Raw genomic sequence first — 16,905 nt, forward strand, 5'->3', positions numbered from 1 at the left:
ATGTTTACTGTTTGCAAGGTCTCTGCCCCCGCCGCGTCATTAGACGTGACGTCATGTATTAACATGGGCTCTGACTGAGACTTTGAAATTTTTGTGGTGGACGGCCTATTGTCAAAATTTCCGTTAACACTTGCGTCAATATTTGATGAATCGTCACTACCGGTTGCTGTCGTAAAGTCATTTTCTAACATTTGTCTCTCGTCCGAGTCGGATTGCGTCTGAATAGTATGTCTTTGCTGTTCCATCTTTGCGTATTGTTTTCTAGTTATGACCATGCCACACGTGATATATATTTCAAGAAATTAATGTTTGACACTGGTTTTAAAATAAAATGCAGTTGAGCATGAATCGCTCGTAGCAACAATGGCTGTTTGTTAATTTAAAAATGTAAACTGAATATGGGATTATTGTTAATGGCTGCTGTCCATGTTACAACGTATCGTACAGAAGTCGGCCATATTGTACACTCGTGTATTGGTATTGTTGCAGAAGTTATTGTTTAAGGAAAAGTACTCAGAATGAAATTTATCACTGAAAACTGCTACGCGCGAAAGAAATACTACAGAATCTACTGAAGAGCTAATACACTGAATTATGCGTCTGGTCAAGCCTGCCAATGCAAAGATGCTGCGTCTTACCTTATTTTGCTGGAAGCTTCATTGCGTCTTCCCGCAAAATTTTAGAATTGGAAAATATCTTCAGATTTTTGTTATTTCTCATATAGTCAAGTCCAGGTCCAGAAAGTTGATTTTTCACATGAAACAAAGAGAACAATGTAACAAATGACAAAATAACAAGTCCGACACGCAGTCGCCAATATAAAATAAATAAAATAAAATAAAATAAAAATATTAATTATGTATTATTGTATGATAGTGATTGGTTGTAATTAATATTTGCATATCTGGAACTTGGACGTTTAATTATTCGGTATCAGACGCTTGACAATGGCTTCTTCGTAAATGTAATGTTATTCGTAGTTGACCGTGAAATAAGACTCAAATAATCGGACTTCGTATTTAAATCGTTTCCAAAGACTGCTGCGGTAGGTGCGGACTCAAATCTAAATCTCAATATTAGAATAATTTGCCAGCCATGTCAATACGTCGTACAGAGGTGACTGTCTACTAAACATAAAAAGTTTACACAGTTAGTTAAATCAGATATATTCAACGAATAAGCCTACAGTTAAATAATTCTACTTACTTTCATAAATATAAATTCTTTACAGATTCGAGTGCCTAGTATGATTGCAACTCGCAGTGATCTTATATAACATTAAATATGGCGGTGTGCCAGTCAATAAAAAATACGTGCTTCCAGCACCACTTGTCCAAGACCTCCCTCTCCTTAATCAAACATAAGAGTATCGTAATTGTGTTTTTGTTTTATCAGCGACATAGCGCTGCAGTTCTGTGCCATAGGCTTTATTTATTTCTCACAGATTAATTATTTAATTAAGATTTCGCGTTTCCGAGGAAACTCACGCACGGCATGCAAATGTGCCTTTATAAAACGTCTGGGAGTAACAACGTGCATAGGTTTGATGGTCAACGTCGGTATAGACTCAGTTGTAAGTACAGCAAATGGCAGGTTACGGTGGGGTAGTATGGTTTGAGGCAAGTGCACATTCTCTTTGAAGGAGACTCCATACAAAACTCTTGTACTGGACATCTTCGAATACTCAAGTGTATGCGACCACTACGAGGCATAACACGGAATGTAGAGAATATACAAAGAAGGACCGTGTCAGAGGTCACATTATTGTTTGGTTGTGGAATGAGTGCGACAGAAATGATGAAAACTCTACACTCTCAGACATTCGAAGGAACACGTCGTCCATCTGACGAAAACCTAAGTATATTTCTCAGATTCCTACATATCTAATCTGTAGGACTTCCATGGTATTAGATATGTAACTGCTCATTATCGCTATTTAGCATACAAAACACATATGTGAGGAATCTTACCACAGATACGCATTTCTGGAACCAAACTCCCATCATCTGGCTGTTTGCGCTCAGCCCTTTATACAAACTCACATAAAAAAGCACAAAATAGTAATGAAATAAAATAAAATGATCATTCATCATTTCCGTGACCGGTCAGCATTTCCAAAAAGCAGCAGCTGCGATATCTTTGTCATTTCCTTCGTATGCATCTTGTATTGTGCACGGGTTGTCCAGGAGGGGGCATACAAGTCACCCCACAGTCGCCGGCCGGAGTGGCCGAGCGGTTCTAGGCGCTACAGTCTGGAGCCGAGCGATCGCTACGGTCGCAGGTTCGAATCCTGCCTCGGGCATGGTTGTGTGTGATGTCCTTAGGTTAGTTAGGTTTAATTAGTTCTAAGTTCTAGGCGACTGATGACCTCAGAAGTTAAGTCCCATAGTGCTCAGAGCCGAGCCCCACGGCCGCAAGAGGTGTCTGCGCTCACTGGAAGGATTCCCCATTTCTTCAGGTTGGTCTTGCATCGGGGGACGCCACTCCTGGGCGGTTGAGCGACGTCAATACATGGTATTGTAGGTTTGCGCCAGGAGCTAGGTCTTCTTTTGGTGATACGTCTACGGGCAGTGAGCTCTTCCATGTTGCAAGACGAATTGCCTCTGGTACTTCCTCCAGTAGCGCAGTCCTAGCAAGGATTTTAGGTGGGATCTTGCTGCCTGATAACCATACAGAGGATGTTGGCGGTCATTCTCCTGCTTTGTTCTCTCATTGTCTGCAGCAGTGGCCCTCCGGGTGTTGGGTGGGGCTATTCCAACAATAGGATACAATTTGTGCACTGGTGTTGGCTTCAAGCATCCTGAGATGACCCTTGCAGTACCGTTGACCGCAATATCGACTTGCTTAGCATGAGCTGAAGCGTTCCACACAGGAGCATCACACTCAGCGGCTGGTACACAAGGCGCAAGTGCAGAAGTCCATGGGAGGTGCGTGTTGCTCCCCAGCTGCTGCCCCATCAGTTTCTAAAGTATCCCATTGCGAGTTATGACTTTCTGTTTCACGTTTAGACATTGCTGCCTGTACGTAGAGCCTTGTCCGGTGTGACACCTAGGTAGACTGGTGTTGGGCAATGTTTCTGTTGCTCTCCTCGCCATGTGATGTCCAGCTTTTGCCGCGCTTCCCTGTTTCGCAAGTGGAAGGCGCTCACTTGAGTTTTGCTGGGACTGGGCTTCAGGTGGTTGGCATCATAGTTCTTGGAGAGTTCATTCGTTGCTAGAGACAGTTTTCCCTCTACTTCTTTAAAGGTTGTCCCCTGCACAGCTGCTACTGTGCCATCGGCATAGAGCAGGGACGGCCAGAAATTCTGCACGCGTGCGGTGCTCCTGCAATATGTGCAACTTCCGGGTCACAACGTGCACGCCGCAGCCGTCAGCGTTCATGTAGTGCAGGTTTCTACGCACATATGACGCTTTATCCACTTGCTGGGATACTCTGTTCCGGCGCATTCTAGTGCTCTTTCCACAGCTTGCAAACCAACCATGGGAAGGTATTTCACGTATTAAACCTTTAAAATACTGTCACAGTCTACTCATTGACACATCTACTTTTATGTTAGCAGTTTAACCCAGTAAGGCAAGTACTACAGTTAACAACCACGGGTTTTTATTAAGGCAGCTTGACTGACGGCACGTAAATATGCGTAATGTTTGTGATGTAGTATTTGAGAAAGAGAGCACTTAGCGACTTCCAACGAACCTTATTCACGATTTCAAATAACATTAAGAAGATTTAGTGTGGTTGTCATTCTGGAAAATTGGAAACAGTACATTGCACAGCGTACAGTAAAATAGACATAAATGTAACACAAGAAACTAATAGAGTTCAAGAAGTGTCAGTTACTTTGACGTACAGTAAAATCGAGTTGATGTGTCTCATCCATTTTCTTAAGGACATTTAATTTTGCTTGCCGTTCTTCACTGTTGAGTACATTACACTCGTCTTTGTGACATGTATTGTAGTGTCTTTCAATTGAAAACTTACGCTGACCGCCTATTATTCGGCGGCACAGCAAACACTGAGTTTTCACCAGCGGCTACAAAAAAGAATTGCAGTTCCCAGTCATTTTTAAATACTGAGAACATAGATCTCCTGTCCTTTGCCTTTTCACAGTACCTGCCATTTCTCAGTACTTCTCTGTTCAGGTTACGATTACCAGGGGTAAACTAGACTGGATATGTTGGGCTCTTGTTTCTACCACATAAACAGGGAAGTGGAGCCTCCGCCGTTCATTTAGGACACATGTCTAATAACAGATGTCGCTGTCGCTTGCTGTCGCACACGTGCGCACGTGTGCAGCACTTCCGCACGTCTGCACACTGTGCAGCGTTTGGCCGGCCCTGGCATAGATGAAGAGCCTAGTTCTTGCTGGTATTGGCTGATCATTTGTGTAGATATTGTACAGTGTTGGAGCAATCACACTGCCTTCGGGAGACCGTTCTTCTGCGTTCGCCATCTACTCATCTTACCCTGTAGTGAAATTTAAATCTGTTCTGAAGGAAGGTGCTAATAAGGGATGTTAGATGGTAGTCCTTATTAAGGTCATTCACTTGCTTTAACAGTTTCCCATGATTCACAATGTCTTATGCAGCTGTTATATCAACAAAAGCGACTCCAGTAATCTCACTACGCTCAAAACCGTCCTTGATCTGCTCATTTACATTCAAGATCTGACTACAGCATGATTTGCCAGGACGAAAGCCTGCTTGTTGTGGGATATACTTCACTTCGAGGATGGCACTGATTCGATTAAGTACCAAACGTTCTAATATCTGGAAGGTGTGGCATAGAAGGGAGATGGTCGAAAACTTTTTGGATCATTTGGTTCTTTCCCAGCCTTAATTATTGCAATGGCTCGAGACTTCCGCCACGTTTTGGGGATGTGTAGCTTGGTGACACATGTGTTGATTAGTCTTAGTAGCCACTCCATCGTTTTAGATCCGAAGTTCTTTATCTGTTCAACTCTAAGGTCATCGATACCTGTAGCCTTATGAATCGTCAAACTGGAGATGTCAGCTTCAGCCATGGAGAAGGGATCCCTAAGAAAATAATGCTCTGCTTCTGGGTCGCGCTGAATAAAATTATGTTATTCGCACATAAAGCCCTTGTCATACTTTGCAGTCGCAATGATGCATCAAAGGAAGTGACGTGAACCGTCAGCTATTCTCGTGTACGAGGTAGAAGACAGAACAAAAATCTTTTATCGAAGGATTGGTTAACGCAAACCTCCTCTATCAACATTGTCTGCAGTGCGTCTGTAAAGCCAAAATAATGAACTAGTATTAAATTTGAAGTTTTACCACTTAAATATTTGCGATCCATCTAGATATATTGTACTATTCACATGATGTGAGGATATTTTTAATGATGCTATGGCGTTGTATTATTACAATATGAGTAATTTCTAGTGTTGACATATTTGAAACGTTTATTCATAGTTTTTTGTAAGTAGCAATCAGCGAAGTGCTCAGATGAATAACCTTGAAAAGAGGCATTATTCCTTTATATCTTGTACACCGACGCTGGGACTGAGCTGCTGTCCGATCTCGTGCCACACTTGTACCATCGCGGACAGATCTGGTTTCATGCTGGCCATTGGAGTATTTCAACACCACACACACACAGTTGACAGAAACATGTGCCATAGGGGGCGAGCACTATTCTGTCGAAGAATGGTACCATGATAATCTCACATAAGAGGTAAGACGTCTGTGACGTACCACTGCTGCATCAGAGTTGCCTCAGACATTAGCAGACGTGTCCTGAAGTCATACGCAGTGCCGTCCCAAACCTTGGCAACAGGAGTAACTTCGCTGCGCCCTTCCAAAACAATAGGCGGATGTCACCTCTCCCCAGCCTGCCACCATACTCGCCGACTTCGCTGGTGAGGATCCGTGATTCATCACTGAATCAATGCGGCGCGATCCATCAGCAGCCCACGCTTCCCGACCGCGGCCTCTGTCCGAAAGCAGCCTTTTTGCAGTGGTCTTATCGGCAGCCTAGGCATTGGCCAATAATTCGCTAGTGTGGCTGCTACGAGGTTACGAGCAATCGTGCCGGATGACACACAATGTTAAAGGGATCGAGTACCTGTTGCAGGAAGGCAGCCAGAGATTCGACGTCGTGACGGTGTGCTTGGTGCACAATATCGCGATAGTCCGTCGTGGTGGCCAGACGTGGTAAACCAAAGCCTAGACAATGAGTCTGACTTCTGTTTCCATGTAATGCAAGATCGGTGGATATACATTGCTCTGACCAACACTCTAATTTAACATATTTACCAAATTATTGAAGCATTTTTGATGATCACACACTCTCCAAGTTTTCAGTCGTAACTTACCTCTAAGGAATGGGTGGAGAGTAATCGACAGATGTAGAAGTAATATCGGGTGTACCCCAGCGAATTGTGTTGGAACTATTTCTGTTCATGTCTTATTTTAAGCCCTTGAGGACGATATCAATTATAATCTTAGAGTTTTTGCAGATGATGTAGTTATCTATAATGGAGTACTGCCTCTAAGAAGCTGCATAAATATTCAGTTAGATCTTGATAAGATTTAAAAGTGGTGCAAAGATAACTACTTGCTTCTGTTATTCAGAAATGTAAAATTGAGCTCTTCGCAAAATGAAAAAGTTAGGATTCTAGGACAACAGCATCAGTGAGTCATGGTTGGAATCTGTAAGAATCGCATAGGCTCAGTTGTAGGTAAAGCAGGCGATCGACTCTTTAAGATAGACGAAAACAATCCCTAGAAAGTCTGCTAACAATTTTTCAATAAATGGATTTGAATGATGACTCTGGGAAAGTAGTACAAGACCATACGTGAGGCTGAGATTAATTACATCATGCGAAAAGGCATTTACACAATCCATACGTGAATGTAATGGGAAAATCCCAAAAACTGGTACAGTAAGATGTACAGTCTGCCGTACATTTCGAAGTGGTTTGTAAGAGTATAGGTGTAGACGTAGATGTAGATAGTATACAACTCCATATACCCTTCTTTTTCTTCTGTTTATGTTGTTGAAGTGGACTGATCCCTTAATTTATCACACAACGTCCTCGGGCCGAAACGTGAAAGATTCAGATTTATTAATTAAGCTCTATGTAGAGCATACAACTTCACAATACCCTTGTTTTCAACTTTCAGACTACTGCAACCAGCACGCTCGGTAGCTGCAGACAATGCCTCCTCCTTCCATCTCGGAGGTCCTCGGTGGACATACAGAATGGCTTTCTTTCTGGCTCTGAACGGTATTTTTCTAACGCTGCTAACGGTTAAGTTCCTGATAACTAGCAAACCCCTGCCCCTGTGCCTGCTTGGACTCTGCTGAACGAACGGCCACCTGTGTATTCACAGGATGAATAGGCGAGGGATCCACTGCGTCGGGCATACTGTAAGGCGCGTCGGCAGCAGAACCTGTGAGTGAAACAAGCGACATCTGAAGTGTCCCACCTAAAGCCCAAGATTCTCCACGCCCCCTACAGTCCGAGGCAGCACTCTGAAGACAGCTGACCGTACCAGAAAGTGCATTTCAACTGTCAGTGCATTGCGGCCAGCTCCTCCTGCTTCTGCACACAATACGCACGCATCCTACCCATGCTAGCAGGGCTAACTGAAGAAGTAAACTATAAAACCAATGACAGAATCATAGATATGCAACTTGCTACCCTTCTGACGTGTCACCAGCGCAGGCTGACACCTTAACGAGCTGTGTAGTTAGATGTTCAGACGAAATGACAACTGTGCTACAGGCTGCATAAACGCGATCTTACACTTAAACAGAAAAAGACACACGAAATTTTAAGAAACACGAGTACACTACCAAGAAAACACAGGAAAACCTAACTATTTAACTTGTCACTCTCTAGGTGTGTACCAGGGCGGCAACTTGAGCGTGACTGGCACGTACTAGAATGGAAAGGATCGATGCCTAGCTCTTCAGCATCCAAAGGAATAACTAGTGCGCTAAACACTGACTGAATTTACACTTACTGCTGCGAAACGTGAAATTGAACCTCTTAAATAGAGAAACGCGCTCGAAATAAAAAGTGTACTAATAAGAAAGCATAGAAAAGTAGAAATACGTAGCTTCCCACTCTTCAGGTGTATACCAGGCTGCAGTTGGAGCCTGACAGAGACGATAAACAGTAAATTAAGCCGAAATTTATAAATTTTGCTTACTATCATTTTATTGACAGCAGTGTTTCCAGGGTCATGAAGTGTCTTCTGGACTTTGTAGCGTAGGCTAACATGCTGCTGATCAGGCCACACAACGGTATCTTTAATGTTCAGCCACCAAAAAAAATGTTATTTTAAAGATTTTGGTGACAGAATGGAGACACAAGAAATGTTTCTTATAAGGCAACATAAGGTAACTGCAAGACGTAATTTAACGACGTCTCCTACGTAATTAAAAATTTTTCCATTCCATTGCGGCAGGATGCTACAGCAAAAGATTTGAATACGCAATTAATTTTGCGCCTGTTTTCCATTTCATATGACCTGATGGTGGATGGTGTACATGCCGCTGTACTTTTAAACAATCTGATGACGCCCCAAAAGGGTGAAACGTGTTACTCATGTTAAATAACTTCGCAATCATGGCTGCTTTTATTCTGAAATCCTACGTAATTGTCTATAGAGGTTTCACTGTTGCCACAGAAGCTGCAGTTTCTCAACCAGCTATCTAGTGGGGGCTTCGTACAGTCGGTTTCTGTCCGGCGGTGTTTGTCCCATTCTAGGCAGAGATTGTCCATTTACTGTTAAGTCACAAACAATGGGTTTGTATCACGAAATAAAGGAGGTATCTTTTATTCATAAATGAATCTTGCTTCCCTTCCAGAAACAATCTTGCCACACATTTCACTGAAGAAAACGTTGTGGTTAAAATTACAGCACCATTTTACAGATACACCATTCTGATACTATATCAATATCCATGTTCATTCTCTTCAAGCCACTGCAGAGTGTTACAGAATATTTTGCACCTATGTTAGTCATTCGCTTTCATGTTCCACTTGTTAAACGACCGCTTTTGTGGAAACTACTGTATGTCATAATCAAACGTCATTAAACAGATAAACACATCCCAGTGAGAGGAGAGACTATGAGTGTGGTTAAAGCTAACGCCAAAGATTGCCATGTCTAACTACTAAAATTTCGCGTTAATTTATTATACCACATAATTATTTAAATGATTAATTGGATATCCAATCAAATGCACGTTGAGCGGATTCTAGCAGAACTGGGGGGGGGGGGGGGGGAGTCATTGTCGGGCCGTTAGGGCGCAACAGACCTTCTTAAAACACACATGCTGCTGTTCTGAGTGGAAGAGTGTAAGGCAGGTAGAAGTCACTGAGCCCGGTATGCTGCATGTGGACCGAGATCCACCATAAAGGCACAATCGAGATTTTTATCCTAAATGACAGGAAGCTGTTGACTAATGAAAGACGGTTTTTAACGTGGTCCGTCTATCGGCCCCAGGGAGGCACATCATGAGCTAACAGGTGATGCAGTATTGTAATGCACGGCGCTCTACAGGAAGCCCATGTTCTGGAAACTGCTAGACATGAGACTCTTCAGAGGCGAGATTTGTAAGGTAGTGTGAGACGGGATAATCTGGCTCTTTTGTGCTTGGGATTGTGGTACCCACAGCCCCCAGGTTGGCACCAGGCCAACTGAATTGTTAATGATTTTACTAAGAAACAGTACACTGATGTCGGTGTTGGATCAGGGTGTGTTGAGGTGTGTGATAAAAACAGTGATGAATAGCGTGAGAAAGTGAGGTGCTTGTGTAGGAAAAGCACTGATTTTAAGAAATAGGTTGGAGCTGGTTTCGTATTTCTAGGACCCTAAGATTTTGTACGACTCAGAGTTGAAACATTATTAGGGCTTATCTTTCTAAATAAATTCGAAATGATTATCCATCTGGTCAAAATATTTATGGTGTGCAAAAGTTGTGAATGGAGACGTGCGATTGTATTTTGATGATTATGTAGAAAGAAACAGTGCTCAAAACTTGGCTGCCCTAAGACTTGTTGAAATGTAAGGAAGTGATGCACAAGAAACCGACTCTGAAATGGAGATGGACTGCAACACATTGAATCACAGTCACATGCAAGCGTGTATTTGGATGCACCAGAAAGCCTTGAATTGGAGCCGATTGGTGGGCCTGAAACAATATTAACTATGTATTTCTGAACCTGCTCGAATGCGGAATTGTAGAATGCCTCTTCGTAGGTCACGGGTCCTCTACACAAAGGAAGCAGCTACGCGGGTGCACTATACTTGTGGGGTGCACGTGGGATTTTCTTAGGCTGGGTGGTAGTTTGAGGTACTCTGATAAACACTCGCAAGACGACACGCAGACAGAGAAATCAGACAGCGTTCAGAGTAAAGGCACTTCGACTGTCAAATTTTATTAGTAAATTATGCAAGTATTCTTAACAAAGTTCCCGAAGTTACTGCCCTCCGGGAAATTTCTCGCGCTCATATTATTCCCGGGACCGAGAGCTGACTGTAGCCTTAAGTACAAAGCTTTGAGACGTTTAGCATTTCGTGGAAAGTATATCGAAAAGATAGATTAGACGCCATAGGGGAGAGGGGGGGTTGAAGGTTCATTGTAGTTTACAAAAATATTGTTTCTCCTGAGGTCGAATTTGAGTGTGTACTTACTTCAACTACGGATGATTCAATGAAATTACAAAACCTTCAGAGCTGCCCAGAAGTTTGTTTTTATTTAAATGGCGACCAGTTCCACACTTTTACCCACTATCAGACCATCCATAAAACTCCTACAATAACAGAACAATGTGTGTACGCTGTCGACATTGCTTGTATATGTGGCTTTATAATGAAGCCCGAAACTGTTCGTCATTTAAATTGAACTTCTCAGCATCTTAGACGGTTTTATAATTTCACTGTAATTTAGTGTGACAGAAAAGTTACCTGGTCGCGTGAAAAGGTCAAATTCACTGTTGGATGTTTTTACCGGCCACACGATCCGCTGTGACAGTTTCAGAGTCATTCGAAGGCAGTCTAGGTCAGTAGCGCGGTAACACCGAAGTCATATTAGTTGGAAGCAACTTTAACCTACGGAGTACAGACTGGGACGTTTATGGAGTGCTTGCAGGGAGTACAGACAGAGATATTTGTGAAATACTTTTGAATGCGTTCTCCGGAAACTGTCTTGAGAAGCTAGTTCGTTAATCCACACACAAAGGAAATATTTTAGACCTTGGAGCTACCAACAAGGTTGACCATATTGACAGTGTCAGTACGGAGACATGGATTAGTGATCATGATGTCATAATAGCGACTATGGTTACTGAAGTTAACAAATCAGTCAAGAAGGCTAAGAGAGTATCACTGCTAGAAAGAGCAAATAAGCAGCTGTCACGATCCCACGTGGGCATTGAATTGACGTAATTTGGTTCCAGAATTATGGACACAGATGAATTATGGCCGAAGTTAAAACGGATCTTAAATCGTGCTCTGGAGGAGTATGTGTATTAAGGTCGGAAAAGCCGCACCGTTGTGTAACAAGGAATTTCGGAAAGTGCTTTGGAAGCAAAGGCTGTTGCCTTTTCGTTTCAAAAGAGAAAGCGCAAATATCGTCGGGCTAAACTTTAAAAAAGATTCGCGTCTGTGAGAAGACTGACGTGCGAAGCATACAACTACTACCGTCACACTTTGGCAAAAGATCTGGCGGAGAACCCAAGAAAATCCTGTTCCTACGTAAAATCCCTAAGCGGTTCCATGCAGTCACTCGTTGGCCAGTCTAGTGTGTCAGTAGGAAATAGCTAACGGAGAGCCGAAGTTTTAAATTTCATATTTCAGAAATCGTTCACACGGGAGAATCGTATAAGCATACCGTCGTTTGCCAAACACACAGACTCCCGTATGAAGGACGTAGTAATAGGCATCCCAGCATCCCTGGCGTAGGAAAACAACTGAAAGAGTTGAAACTAATAAGTCACCATGTTCGGATGGAATCCGAATTCGGTGTTACAAAGCGTACTGTAGGACACTGGCCGCTAGTTAGATTGCATTTATCGCGAATCTCTGGCCAAGCAGAAAGCACCAGGCGACTGGAGAAAAGCGCAGGTGACTCTTGTGTATACGATCCTAGGAAGGGTAAAAGGAAGGATCCGCAAAATTACAGAACAATGTCATTCAAATCGGTTTGCTGCAGAATTCACGAACATATTCTCTTCGAATATAATAAATGCCCTTAAGACGAAAAAGCTGTCCACGAAAGTGTCGCTCGTGCAAAACTCAGGTTGTCCCTTTCCCACACGGTATCAGGTGTGAGTGTATGAATAAAAATACTGCCCATTCCTCAGTAAAAAATGTCCTTGATGCTGCAGATAAATTTCGGCACAATTTCATTGGCATCCATTCTCAAGGCAACATGGATGTGACGTTACGTGGCAGCTTATCCTCAAACATATTTTATGTTACGTGCGGATCCCCATTGTTAATGTAGACGGCCCCTTAATGTTGCATCACAACTGCAGATAGTATTCAGAACCAACAGTGGCAGTTAATCTCATTCCATCTTCTCTTCGCGTCCTTTTATTACAGTGAGAAACCTGTGATTTTCAGCAGCCATGGAGAGCCCTTTATAGCTGGTTCAGGTAACACAGAAGTTTACGTAAAACGACCAGGATGGGTAGTAAACACGTAGAAAACGGAAAGCTGTCCTTCAGAGTAGGTAGAAAGCGCAGAATACAGTTTATCCCATCTCCATAAACCAGGCAGCTCAACGGTCAGCCTATCCGCCATAAAATTCGATTCTCGATGATACCTAAAGAAATCCTTTTGTGAAGATAACACATAAAGTCGGATGCAGATGTCAGAACAGGATACATGTGGAATCTACTGTTTCTCCTCAGTCTTATCACGAACGAGCGCGGTGGCGCAATGGTTAGCACACTGGACCCGCATTCGGCAGAACGATGGTTCAGTCCCGCGTCTGGCCATCCTGATTTAGGTTTCTCCGTGATTTCCCTAAATCACTCCAGGCAAATGCCAGGATGGTTCCTTTAAAAAAGCGTGGAAGACTTCCTTCAACACCCTTACCTAATCCGATGAGACCGATGACCTCGCTATTCGGTCTCTTCCCCAAAGAAAGAATGTTAGTTTGAAATCCTTACAACAGGCTGGCTCATAATAATTATTTCTGCAGAGTGCACACTTCCCTGTGTGTGCCCTGAAGCAAGCCATTCAATAGGCCAGGGATAGAAACCTGTCATGGAGTGATTTTCCGCACTCCTCCCCATGCCAGGCCATCACTGATTAACTATGAAAAAATCCACAGGAGCAGCAACTTGTAAAACTTATTTACAAAATAAGTGTTTGTCAGAACTTGCAAGGTCTGCTGCAATTGACCAGTGAGATTACTACACTAACAGAAAACGCCAAGTTTCAGCTGCAGACGCTCTGGAAGACAACACACGCTGCCAGGCGACCCATGAGATAAGACTTGCTGCCATACAGTGCAAGCTAGCCACTGGTGGCGGCAGTTCTCCGTCTGCCAAACCTCTAAAACATCGTAACCATCGTACCTGAGAGTTGCCACATTTATCAACAGAGCAACATTGAGTTGGCTAACTAGACACAAAATTAATTCAATTACTTCAGCCCCACAACAATATAAATGACATCGTAAGTAATGAGAGATTTACTAACGAATATCTAGGTCAAGTGAGAACAAACTTAGAAGCTTCAGTTGTGTAACATTTCATTAACACAAACTCAGGTTGGTTGCCAATAGACCTGCGGAGCCTAACTGGAATTTACGTGTAAATGAGACTGGCTGCTGTGAGTGGAAGGATGCCAAACTGGGCAAGTCCACACTGCCGTATCATTCCACTGATTGGTCTCTCACGTCAAGAAACAATTAGGCATGCAATGGGCACTGGGAGTGACTACTGTGGGTACAAGGCTGCTATGAAACTAGATAGTCGTGAAAACGATTGATAAGCTTCTGAATTTGCTGAAGCTGTGCAACGTTACCGATATAGCTGATGAAAGACGAGACGCTGTCGGGGTGTGGGGTGCCTGGAGATCCTGCAGCCAAACCCCCGGCGCATTTCACAAGATGATGGAAGCTTCGTAATGAAAACAAGCTCCGTCTCGTCCATAAAACGATTTAGTGGGCGTCATTTTGGGTGGCGCAGCGGTATCCAAGAAATGTGACATCCAAAGACATTCGTCGTCCCAGGGTACTCTGTTCTTGTAATAAACATATTAGCTGGGCACCAGCCCGACGCGGCCTTACCTGGACCCGCACATACAATAAGGAGCCCAGACTCCCACACCACATCCACTCGCTAATAACATTGTTAGGCCAGCACCAGAATGCCCGGCGCCGCCAGTTTCTAAAGAAGTGTCATTTTTCATTCAGCCATGGTGTTCCCACCCTCTTAGTTGGCCACTAGCGGAAGAAGTCCAGCCGCCAGAAAGGCCGCTCTGCCAGGCCCACGGACCGTTTCGGTGACTCCTAAGGAATCCGCAAACTGGTTTGCTACTCGGGGAAAGCTCTAAAGCTGCCTCTAATGCAATGGTCATCTCCAGTGTCCAAAAATCTGTCTCTATAGCCGGGTTCAATTCTGCTACTGCTACTCAAGTCATGCAAGTACTGTGAGATCAATCAGTGGTTTACGCTAACCCTAATAGGCGATCAGATTAATATCAATAAGGGATAATCTCTATACACCATAGTTGAATGAAATTGTATGATAATCACCGAAACATTATGAAAGGGGAGGCGTCTGACGGGTATTACCATGGCACTGGCCTGCCCAGAAGGCTCCGCCATCTTTCAATAGAAAGATGTTTCCATCTCAGTCATGAATACAGAGGGTGTGCTGCACCCAGAACTTCCAGCTGTTAATGCTGCTGTCTTCTACTTTCACATTGTGTAAGAGTACTAAGGATGAGCTGGTGATGCAGTCACCAAATTGAGCGTGACATGAGGCTGGTTGAACATCAGGGATTCATTGCACAGTTTTAAAGTTCACAGTCAACTAGTTCTTCCATCACGCACTTTGGCGATTTTAATCTTCCAGACATTGGTCATACCCGTAATGTGGTTTCATGGTTGTGCCTTTATTGTGTTCACTCGTCTGTGCCTAGGTTATATTACATAATTCTACATCTACATCTACATCGATACTCCGCAAGCCACCCAACGGTGTGTGGCGGAGGGCACTTTACGTGCCACTGTCATTACCTCCCTTTCCTGTTCCAGTCGCGTATGGTTCGCGGGAAGAACGACTGTCTGAAAGCCTCCGTGCGCGCTCTAATCTCTCTAATTTTACATTCGTGATCTCCTCGGGAGGTATAAGTAGGGGGAAGCAATATATTCGATACCTCATCCAGAAACGCACCCTCTCGAAACCTGGCGAGCAAGCTACACCGCGATGCAGAGCGCCTCTCTTGCAGAGTCTGCCACTTGAGTTTATTAAACATCTCCGTAACGCTATCACGGTTCCCAAATAACCCAGTGACGAAACGCGCCGCTCTTCTTTGGATCTTCTCTATCTCCTCCGTCAACCCGACCTGGTACGGATCCCACACTGATGAGCAATACTCAAGTACAGGTCGAACGAGTGTTTTGTAAGCCACCTCCTTTGTTGATGGACTACATTTTCTAAGCACTCTCCCAATGAATCTCAACCTGGTACCCGCCTTACCAACAATTAGTTTTATATGATCATTCCACTTCAAATCGTTCCGTACGCATACTCCCAGATATTTTACAGAAGTAACTGCTACCAGTGTTTGTTCCGCTATCATATAATCATACAATAAGGGATCCTTCTTTCTATGTATTCGCAATACATTACATTTGTCTATGTTAAGGGTCAGTTGCCACTCCCTGCACCAAGTGCCTATCCGCTGCAGATCTTCCTGTATTTCGCTACAATTTTCTAATGCAGCAACTTCTCTGTATACTACAGCATCATCCGCGAAAAGCCGCATGGAACTTCCGACACTATCTACTAAGTCATTTATATATATTGTGAAAAGCAATGGTCCCATAACACTCCCCTGTGGCACGCCAGAGGTTACTTTAACGTCTGTAGACATCTCTCCATTGATAACAACATGCTGTGTTCTGTTTGCTAAAAACTCTTCAATCCAGCCACACAGCTGGTCTGATATTCCGTAGGCTCTTACTTTGTTTATCAGGCGACAGTGCGGAACTGTATCGAACGCCTTCCGGAAGTCAAGAAAAATAGCATCTACCTGGGAGCCTGTATCTAATATTTTCTGGGTCTCATGAACAAATAAGGCGAGTTGGGTCTCACACGATCGCTGTTTCCGGAATCCATGTTGATTCCTACGTAGTAGATTCTGGGTTTCCAGAAATGACATGATACGCGAGCAAAAAACATGTTCTAAAATTCTACAAGAGATCGACGTAAGAGATATAGGTCTATAGTTTTGCGCATCTGCTCGACGACCCTTCTTGAACACTGGGGCTATCTGTGCTCTTTTCCAATCATTTGGAACCCTCCGTTCCTCTAGAGACTTGCGGTACACGGCTGTTAGAAGGGGGGCAAGTTCTTTCGCGTACTCTGTGTAGAATCGAATTGGTATCCCGTCAGGTCCAGTGGACTTTCCTCTATCGAGTGATTCCAGTTGCTTTTCTATACCTTGGACACTTATTTCGATGTCAGCCATTTTTTCGTTTGTGCGAGGATTTAGAGAAGGAACTGCAGTGCGGTCTTCCTCTGTGAAACAGCTTTGGAAAAAGGTGTTTAGTATTTCAGCTTTACGCGTGTCATCCTCTGTTTCAATGCCATCATCATCCCGTAGTGTCTGGATATGCTGTTTCGAGCCACTTACTGATTTAACGTAAGACCAGAACTTCCTAGGATTTTCTGTCAAG

This window comes from Schistocerca americana, chromosome 5, assembly GCF_021461395.2.
Source record: "Schistocerca americana isolate TAMUIC-IGC-003095 chromosome 5, iqSchAmer2.1, whole genome shotgun sequence".
Taxonomy (NCBI): domain Eukaryota; kingdom Metazoa; phylum Arthropoda; class Insecta; order Orthoptera; family Acrididae; genus Schistocerca; species Schistocerca americana.